Below are 11,812 nucleotides of genomic sequence, written 5' to 3' on the forward strand. Positions count from 1 at the left end.
AAGTTTATCATCTGCTGGAATAATGTCTACCTGTCTCCAAAAGGTGGCAAACTGATCAATTTCTAACATTTGTTTAATAAGTTCTTGTTTTGAAAGAATATCATTGATTGAAACATTAATGTTCAGAAAACCTTTAAATCCTTTAAGTAGATTAGAAAGTTGTCTTAATTTCCGAGCATGAGGTATAGATATATCTATCTGAGTTGATAACCATGTGTCCCACGTTGTATTGACCTTTGCTGAAATAAACCAGTCTCTCAAAGCATTAAGGAAATCACCGAAAAGAATGTTAAACAGCATACCTTGGGCATTATGTCTTCCCAAGTGTTTGTATGCTTCTTTTAACTGTTTAACAGGGTCGCCTTCTATATTAAAACTAAACTTCTGCCTCGAAATTGTCTTTGATAAATCCGCCTTTCTGCTCATTAGAAAGGTGTGAAGTTCTTCAGGGGTCGTGATAGTTTGCTTTTTTTTCTTTCCCAGTTTTTCTTTAAATAAGTCCTGCACCTTTCTTTTCGGAGCTTTTGGAAGTTTAACCGGTCCCAAACTCTTAGCTCTTTCGATTGTCTCAATCATGCTCTGATAGTAACTGATATTTTCTATCAAAATGTTACTTTCTTCTAAACTCCATGACCAGTTCTGTGGTTGAGGTTGCACCTGACACTCTTGATTTTCCATTTGTATTTCTTTTGTAGAATTACTTTCTTGAAACATTAATTCACGTCTTCTCACCACTGTTAATTTGAAACGAAAGACCGCACCAGTCTGCTATATGTTTACATGTGATGACAACATTGTCTAGGTAACATGTAAACATACTCTTGACAACCATGTAAATATTTCCAATGATCGATTTTGTCTATAGCACTTCACAAATGTAAAAAGCAATTTAAGTTGTAGTCGTATTGATCCGTTTTATTACTAGACTTTATTGATAGAATTAATTAAAAATAACAATTTACATTGTCTAGGCAACATGTAAACATACTCTTGACAACCATGTAAATATTTCCAATGATCGATTTAGTCTATTTAAAAGTCATGTCCTATTAAATAGCAAATGTAAAAAGCAATTTAAGTTGTAGTCGTATTGATCCGTTTTATTACTAGACTATATTGATAAAATTAATTAAAAATCAAGGTTGGGGCGCACTGGGGATTTTTTTTCTCTTAAATCCCACAGAATTCTTTCTCTGTCAGTTCTCCCGGTTTTTTTGGGAGTAAGAAAATTTGGTGTTTTTTGGGGTGTTTTTTTGCTTCTTTTTTTTTATGAAAATTTAGGGCTCTTTTACTTGAAATGAGGGTAATTTTTTGGGGGTCAAATTTTTTTTTTTTTTGGAGGGGGGTGCTGGAGTCGTTCAAGTACTATACTACTCCCCTTAGGGGAAAAAATAAGTTTTATAAAAAACCCCAGGATTAAGGTTTTGGTGTGCTCTTTACAAAAAAATTTTTTTATTTTTTTATGGGGGGTATAAATACAAAGTGTGTTTTTTTTCTTCTTAATTTTGAAGTTAAAAATCACACAAAAATGTTGGTAAAATTTTTATTTTGGATGTAAAAAGGTTTTTTTTTCTTTAAAATGGGGGGTCAAAAATTGAAGATAATTTTTTTTTTTTTTGTGGGGGGCTAAAGGAGTGGTATATTGTGTGATGTGTTTTGTCATTTGATTTTGCCATGTGATTATGGACTTTCCAATAAGATTTTCCTCTGATTTCAGTATTTTTGTGATTTTACTTTTTGCAGAAACTATGACAGATAGAGAAACTCTCTAAATAGCAAAAATTGCTAACAATGTAAGACCTACAACATGTACAAATAAGTTAACATGAATAATATTGCAAATTGATCTCTTATAGGTTGCACTTCTGTAAATATAGACAATGCCATTTACCATAGGAACTCCCTTAACGAAAACTGTGCAACTTTGAACTCCCTTAACGAAAACTGTGCCACTTTTACTGTGAAATTTCGTAAAAAATATATCCTAGAATGAAAAGTTGATATGCACTACTATTTTATTCAAAGGTCAATACATAGGGCTGTTCGGCATATTTTTCACCATTTGCATGCTCAGAAATTCTAGGAGTTTTAACTTATACTGAAATTACGTACTACCTCCTCCACAGAATTCGAAAGTTGCCACTACCATGTGTATTTATACAAATAGTATTTTCTATGAGATGAAACATAGTGATCATATCTGGGAATTTTAACAATAAGAATCAATGACAACTCGTACCATTGCAAAATAAACCAGTCCTTCCATATTTCTACCAATTCGCCAATATAGATATTGTTAAAATTCAAATTAATATATTGATTTACATGAACCTTTATCGTTAAAATTGTATTTATTTTTTAGTTCTAAATCGTCGAAGTTTTTGTGAATTGGCATCGACAATGCAGGAGACTTTAGATTTATCCTCTGTCTATTCTTCTGCACGTCAACTATTTATAAACGCAAAACCTTAAAACGTACGAAAAGGAAGCATTTGTCTATTCGTCAGTCCGTCTGTTTGTCCGTCGATGTTGTTTCATATTTTTTTTTTTTAATTTTTTTTTTTTTTGGGGGGGGGGGGGGGGGAGACTGAAGTAGATAGAGATAATCTATTATATGAAAAAAAATCAACAGGACAGGTTTTACTAATAATCTACTGTTGATTCATTTATGTTCGTGGGTATGAATTTTCGTGGATTGAGGATAACTTTCATTTTTTGGGGATATTTGATTTCGTGGTTTTGCTGATTTCTGTGTACACAACCGATAGGAAATTTGTCATTCGTTGAACATTCAATATCGTGGTTCACCCCTACCCACAAAACTCACTAAAATTGGTATCCAACGAATAATAATGAATCCACAGTGTGTTGTACTGCTACACCTCTGTCCCGTGTCAGGGGTAAGGTTTGGCCAACAAACTAGTTCATATTTGCGTGTCCCAAGTCAGAATACTGTAATTCAATGGTTGTCTTTTTGTTTGATTGTTTTTCATATCTGTTTTTCGTTTATTGTTTTACATAGTTTGTTCTGATGTTGTGTCGCTGCACCTATTTCCCAGGTTATGGGTAGGATTTGGCGTCAAAACATTCTGTATGTGCCTATCCGAAGTTAGGAGCCTGTAATTCAGTAGTTGCCGTTTGTTGCTTTGTACCATATTTGTTTTTGTTCATTATTTTGTTCATGAATTAGCTCGTTAGTTTTCCAGTTGAATTGATTTACATTTGTCATTTCGGGACCTTTTAAAGCTGACTATGCGGTATTGGCTTTGCCCATTGTTGAAGGCTGTACGGTGATATAAGGTTGTAAACTCGGTGTCATTTGGTCTCTTATGGAGAGTGGTCTCATTCGCAATCATACCATATATTCTTATCTTTATAACATGACAAAAATTGTATATTTAACCCTGATAGGAGTTATTGCTTTTGATGTTGTCACCCATGGAGAATACTGAGAAACTAAAGAAGACACAGACAAACTGAAATAATAAAAATTTCAGACAAACTGAAATAATAAAAAGATATAAATAATAGAAGTTTTTAAAGTCACATATACACCAGCTGTCTCCCATCAGTTTTTAAAACTGCACTAGTCGTTATCAACCTTCGCCCACCAGACAACACATATCTGTGTCCACACCTGTTATTTTGTTCCCCCTAAAAATAAATGTTTTACAACAAAACAATGGCTGGCAATATCACCAGGTTCAACCCACCATTTTTACTAAAAATGTTATGTACCAAGTCAGGAATATGGCAGTTGTTTTCTGCAGTCAGTTTCTATGTATGTTAGTGTTTGCTTTTGTTGTAGTTTTTCTGTTGTGCTGTGGTTTTCCTCGTGTAGTTGATATATTTCCTTAGGTTTGAATTGATGTGTTTCTCTTGGGTTTTTTATTCGGATTTGTTTTTGCTTAATCGAAATATGCCTATTGAACAGCGATACACTACTGTTGCCTTTATTCGACATTAAAATAGTTATAAATATACTCTTCTTAGTAATAACACATTCATAATGCAGGAAAACTCTAAGGATAAACTCTTGGAAAGTTCCACAACTGATGTTGTTCTGAATATATATTACATTTTTTGTTTATGATTTTGTCATGCCTATAACTTCCAAGACCAAACTGTAAACGAAAATTTAAAGAATTTGATTAAGATTGAAATTGATCGCATCTTTGACATATAAATTTTTTAAAGATGAAAGTTTCAATTTATTTCAATTGTTATTAAAGCCGATTGCATTGAGTGTGTAGGTATATGTAATATATTTGGTTAGCTTGCTTGCTAGCTAAACCGTGAGTCATTACTTGGTTCGGTATACTACCCTCCTTTAAGAGTAGACAAGTCCAACAGTTAAACAATCTAGCTGTCGGTAAAACTAGGCTACTTCGAAAGGAGGGTAGTATACATTACCTTATAGTGACCTCACGTACGGTTCAGCTAGCAAGCAAGCTAACCAAAGATATTACCTTTATTTACACACTCAATGTAATCGGCTGTAAAAATGAATTCCGTTCGTAGATTGCTATATATTTTTTTGTTCAGGTAAAATGTTTTGAATGGTTAAATGAAAATGTGGAAATGGGCATCTGGAGAGGTAAAATGTTGAAACATTTATTGTTATTATTCATATTTTCGGGCAAAATTAAATGAAAGAAGAAAATGTCTGATAATCCGTTTCAAATCAGTTATTTTTGTTGTTGTCACTTTTGTTTAATATGTCAAAAGTATTATTTTACTTATATGACAATAAAAGAATTATTATGAAAAAATGCATTTAGATTTTAAAAAAAATGGAAATTAGATTTTGACATGAGAAACATGGAGCTTTTTTCAACATCAATCTACGATAGTGTTTTTAAACGTTTGTAAAGATTTTTGTTAAAGCCAAAATATTTTTTTTCAAAGTTAAATACATCATAATCATCAGTATACATTTTAAAAATTATGTCTTGAATTTTGGTATCATTGTAATATTGATACAATTTATCTTTAGAGTTTGTCGCATGATGCCTTGCTCTCCTTTCGGTCTTTCCTGAATTCATCCAAACGTTAACAGTTTCATTCCAAGCTCCAATTTTTGTAAGAAGCTGTTCAGTAAAGGCAAAGATGTCAGACATTTTGCCAACTATCATATTCTTATATAAAAACTTCGGTACTTTTACCTGAGGCTCCCAGTGAGAACCTTTACATTGTTTTATAAGTTTTAAAAAATCCAAAAATGATTTCGGGGTGCGTTTACAAGAATGCATCATAAAAGCCGCATTTAATCCTTTATCTAAGTAACACGACAATATTCGCTCTCTTGGCTCTCTTACAAATACTGCTTTTGTCCAAGAATTATCAAACATCATCTTTGTTATTTCGTTGTTATTGAATTGTACGAGATAAGATAGAAGATGACTATTATGCACATTTGTACTGTTTAATCCTTGTATAAAATAAAACAGGCTTTTCCAGTATGTGCAGCCAGACTTTTCATTCCAAAAGAATACCAACTTGTATTTTTTTAATACAATAGGTGAATTTTCAAATGCATGTTTTATATGATCCATTTCTTTATCAGTTAACAGTGGAACATGTTTAGTCCGTAGAATGATATGCTCTTTCGTCGTATTCTTGTTTAAAAGTTGTTCATCATTTAGTTGGACAATATTTACATTCTTTTTGTTAGCAATAAGATTTTCAGTTGTTTTCTTTGATACACTGACAATACGAGATGCACCATTCGTGCTTGTAATTATTCTTTCTCCTGAAGATATTTTATCACTTTGTATCAAAATTGGGTTATCCTTATCTCTGAACATTTTGAATACTTGTAGAAAAAATATTATAGCACAAAATACAATCAATCTGCGTATGTATTTCATATACCGCTTCATTATAGTATAATATCATAATAAAGTTTGGCGATATTAATAAAAACCAGCTTGCTATATTATATTCTAATTTTTTAAGTGATCTTTACTACTTTTTGAATACTCACCAAAAATAGAATTTCGTTTGAATAATAATCAGATATCATTAGCAAGCTGTTGGTTTCAATTTCATATTTTATGTAAATCCATAAATAAGTATATATATATGTAGCTTTTATTATAGTTATGTCATAATCGTGGAAAAGTTGACACGATTGTTGTAACGACATATTAAAGTGGAATATTCGTTTTTATTATTTATTTCCTTTTTAGCTCACATTGCCTCGAATTGGTTGTGAGCTTTTGCCATCACTAAGTGTGCGTCGTCGTCCGTCATAATCTCTTTTATCTAATATATAGAATTCAGTTTTTGATTTAGATTCTTATCCGTCCAGACACAGACTAACATGGTTAAACATATGGGTTTTTTTTGGTTAATATATATAATGAAAACTAACTAAAGCAGTAAGAGCACAACTGAAACGTATAAAGATTTCCACAGGTAGGTCAAGATTTATGTCATGAAATTTGAAGGCAAACTGGACAACCTGATTTGGATTTGTTGCCCCTGAAATATTTTCTATTGATACAATGTCTCGATTTAGGGTTATTATCTTGAACTCTTTTATAGACATAATGATTGTTTTACGTTTTTTAAGTAAGACCTTAAAAAATGTTTAATTTTTTGCAGAATCTATGATAGAAAGTGGAAAATCTTCAATCAACAAAATATCTCAACAAAGCCAGACCTACTATCAAGTCAATATGAATAATAACGTCAATTGGTTTCTTAGTCATATAGGAGTTATTGCCCTTGAAAGACAATTTTAATGTTTCTTTTAGTTTCAAGAATTGTGATAGAGATGAACTTTACATGGCAAAAATGTTCAGCAAAGTAAAACCTACACATCAGTCAGAAGGTCCTTAATCATCATTTTCCCACTTTTTGGAGTAATTGCCCTTGAGAGATTTTTTCTACATGTATTATTTTTTCTTCTTCAGAATATATAAAAGATAGAGAGAAAGAGCCTAAATGATCAGCAAGGTAAGAAATGTCAACATCACCGAAATTGCCAGTTAATCCCTTTCAATTAATTTTATTCATTCCTTTCGTTTATTTTTGTCCATATAGATCTAAGATTTTTTAATAAGCATAGTTATTCCAGCTATGCTTTTTTTTTTAGAAAAAAATGTATGAATTAGAACTTGGTAGGAATATAAATTTAAACCCAAATCATGGAAATCTGACCGCTCCCACCCCCTAAATCGATCACAAATTTTTAAATAATCATAGCTAATCCCGCTCTTTAATCTAGTAATATTGCATTTATATGTACATGGTAGAACTACAACAGGTCAGAAAATATTTTTAATGTTTTACTCAGCTCAGAGAATCAAAGCCCCTTTGTAGATAGCAAATTTTCAAATTGTCATAGCTATATATTGTATTTTATGTCTATTATACAAAAGGGAGAAACCGATTTCATTGGGCCACAACTCCTATTAAACCATACAAAGTCGGAAATATTTGTGATATGTCATATAAATGTAGTGTTATGTACTTCATAAAATTTAAAGGAAATACAGAGGGTTCAATTTTCCAGGGGGAGTCAATTTCTCAAATTACACAATATCTTATCAAGCAGTCTTCAGAAAATGAAGTCCTGACCATGCATGAAATATTTGCCACTGGATGGTGAGCAACCAATCAATCTTCAGAAAATGCCTGTACCTAGACAGGAATATGACAGCTATTTTCCGTTAAATCCGTTGTTTGATATAGTCAATTATTATTAATTTTGTTAGATATAATGGACCATTTTTGAATTCACCATGGAGTTCGGTATTTTTGTTTAAATTTTTCATTGATAGACAGAGGTGTACCAGTATATTCCTGTTCTAAAGATGGGCATAAAAATATTATTTTGACCTTCACTATCTAATTGAAACAATCTACATAAATTTCATATCAATAGATTGCAAATGTGATAACCTTAGTTACAAGGCTAATGGTCCTGCAGTGATCTCCCCAGAGCCTTTTAGCATCATGGTAATGTGATGCTATATTGCTTGAATGTGATGCTATCTGAATAGATCTTGTTATAGGTTATGTTATGGATGTGATGATATAATTTTTAAAAACAAGATGGTATTTCAAATTTCTCTGTTTACCAGGATACTATATAAAATGTCTGGGGAGAACACTGTCCTGTAGAGGTTGATCAGTTTCTATGACATAAATACACTTTTCTCCCTTATTTTCTAGCTGAATAGGTAACCTTTAGAATGTTAAGAAAATATTATTATTTCTTATACAGATATTTGATCATCAAATATACAAGGATAACGTTACTGAGGAAGCTGGCAATTCAGATTGCTTGTACATAAAAACATGTCTTGGTCGGGTGACATGTTTTTTTTTCTGTGAATTGTCACAACTTCTGCTTGCAAATTAAAAATTAGATTCTGCTTAAGTCTATAAAACAAATTACATGACACATATGTGATAGCTTAAGTGTGTTCTGTTTCGTGATTAAAAAAATAACAATAATTGTGTATTTATTACATTTAAATTATTTATAGAGGCAAGATTTAATTCCTGAGCATATACAAACAATAAAGAATATAAATAACAAAAAAAAAAACAATATCTCAGTAAAAAAAGAATAAGAAAGAAGTTGGTAGATGTCGAAGGATGGGAACAAATAACAACATTGAAAAACAAGTTATTATTAATAGAATGAAATTATATTTTCATGTGAAATTTAAAATTAAACTTACAAACACAAAGGATTTTACCAGAAGACAGTTAAGAAAATCAATGAAGAGGAAAAACTAAAGCTTGGACCTGTCATAAAACTCTTTTTAAAATAAGATAAAAACTAATGACCGGTGATTATTTGTACACTTCAAATAAGTCCTGGTTATTTTATTTTTACATCTATTTTGACAATAGTTAAAACACAGAATGCAATAAAAAAATGAAAATGCAAACAGCAATCAGTTTAAGATGTAAAAAAATGATTGCTATTCTGTAATTCTAATAAACACAAAAATTACACAATTATAAATTAAATCATTATTTAAATATCAATATTTCCAACAGCTTTAAAAGAATTGGATTTGTGCTATAAAAAATATTTTATAAATCTAGAAAAAATAAAACACCATTAAATTGGAATTTGGATAAAAGCAACATCTTGGTAAAAAATATATTCAATGAAACATCTCAAACAATTGTATAATTTTTAGAAAGACAACACATTAAATATATGAATAATCAAAGTGCTTTAATATGAGACTCCATTTTGCAATTTTGTGATTTTTTTTCAATATAACATCGAATTGTATTTTGCTTGGCAAATATAAAATTTGAGTAAGATTTTTATTCCTTTGTTCATGATTGAACATTTAAAGTTAGAAATTGTTTTATAAAAAATTCATACACAATACATTGTAATTTTTAATAAAATAATTCTTGACAAGTATGGTATTTCAAATACATAATAATTATCATATTGTTACTAAAATATTAAAGTATAACATTTATTATCATCAATATATTGCATGACATAACCTGGATAGGATCAAATAATGATTACATCACTGCACTGTTTTGTTTAAACAATCAAAGGTAGTGATAAACCATGGAGGATATAGATATCAAGACAGTGCCTTAGGGTTTTGGTGGCATTTCAAGCAATCTTTACCCAAAAATGAAATTAAAACTACCAAAGGATTTCCATCATGAAAATAATACATTCATCATGTCAATCTGAATTCTTTTCCTTACTTTGAACTTCTTCTTTTGCTTAAATTCAAAATGGCAATGCTATTGTTTCTATTGTCGTCATGGACTTTTCAAACAGATTACCCAGAAAGGCCTCAGACAATATCTTGTCTTCAGTGATTTTTAAACAGATTACCCAGAAAGGCCTCAGAAAATATCTTGTATTCATGGACTTTTCAAACAGATTACCCAGAAAGGCATCAGAAAATATCTTGTCTTCATGGACTTTTCAAACAGATTACCCAGAAAAGACTCAGATAATATCTGTTAATTATCCTAATATATGCAAAATGAGAAGTCTCTTTTAATGATAAAAGAGAAAATAAAACTATTTCTTTATACATTTGTATCTACATATAAAAAAACAATTTAAGAATAAAATAGTATCAAAGTGTTAACTTTAACAAGTTTAAATTTGGATATTAAAATTAGAAATTCTTGATTAGTTCAAGAACAATAATATCATCTTCACTTCCATACTTCTACTTTGGCAATGGTATGTTCCCTAAGATTGTATGTGAGTAAAAAAATACATGATAAAGATTAAAACTGTAGGACTATTAATATTATTACAACCAAAAGAATTCCAAAAATGATTGTTTCTGTAAAAATAACTGTCCTTATAAGGAAAAATAGGGAAATGTCCTTCAAGTTGACCTTACATAATAATAATAATAATAATAATAATACTTTATTTAAAAGCAATACAGTTTATAGAATATACATTTTAACATTTAATTTTTAAATGCATTAGTGTGATATAAGTAACAATAATTATACAAAAGACGAATATTATGGTGTAGAATTACAACAAACTAAATAACAGTAAATTTATTTATTTCCTCTTTTCTTTTTTGAAAACTAAATAACCTTTGTTTGACAATGGAATATACATTGATAGGTGTTGATTGCTTTATTAAAAATTTACTTACCAGAACAAAAATTAATGAGAAATGTGAAAACTGCCTGTATAAACCAGTACACACAGCTAACAGAGTACTGTTATTGGGTACCATGCATGTATAAACGTCATTTTGTAACAACAAATACTGATTGTCAACCCTAATTCAAGTACATAATTGTCTGTTTTTCTAAAAAAAATGTTTTATCAATTAAAACATTTACTGCCTTCTAATGACTCTAAACTTTTTAAAGACAAGTTTACAATAAAATATAAGAATAATAAATTAAAAATTCAAAAAATTAAATAGTAAAATTCCCAATGACTTACTTTTTTAACCTACAAAATATATCTGCTCATTTTGATTGACTTCAACTAACTAACAGAGGTGAATCTGATGAATGGAAATATGTTTCTTTTGTTGATTTTTATATGATTTCTATTCTGTATGAGTGATTTACCCTATTTTAAAATAACCAATAGACCATGACAAACAGAATATTTTGATGTGTTAATAATATTTGTACTCCAAAATGTCATTAATTTGTTTTAAGATATCTTATATCATTGCAACATGTACAAGTATTGTGGTGATGTTTTTGGAAATATTTTCCTGTTAGAATTGAAGTCATTTATAACATCTAAAGAATAATCTTAAATTAACCCATGAGTACCCCTTATATTTCACAATTTTAAAACAATATTGCCAGTAAATGGTTAAGCATGCTTAAAAAATTATTCTTTTAGTTTATAATATGAAACATAACTCAATTTTAAGTTAAACAACATACATAAATTTCAAATTAGGTTAATGAACATGTACATTTAAAAACATCTAAATGGACAAATAGATTTTGGCATTGGCGGACAATATAAATAAAACATCAGCAAAAAACAAACTAAAACATTGAAAATGTAAACTATAAAATTAGTGGTGAATAACTTTATGTTTTGCAATTGTTTCTATTTTGATACTCATATATATAGTGGACTGTAAAAAACAGGTGAAATCTAAAAACATACACTTTAACTTCAGTGAATGCACATTACACAAATATTCTGACTGGATCATAATGATACTGAAATCCTGTAGAAAACAAGTTTGTGCATAAAATAAAAACTGCTGACACATATGTATTTTTTTTTTCCTTTGAATATTACCTCTTGACTATACTGTTGACAATATATTTTCGATTTTTAAAA

This window comes from Mytilus galloprovincialis, chromosome 1, assembly GCF_965363235.1.
Source record: "Mytilus galloprovincialis chromosome 1, xbMytGall1.hap1.1, whole genome shotgun sequence".
Classification (NCBI taxonomy): Eukaryota; Metazoa; Mollusca; class Bivalvia; order Mytilida; family Mytilidae; genus Mytilus; species Mytilus galloprovincialis.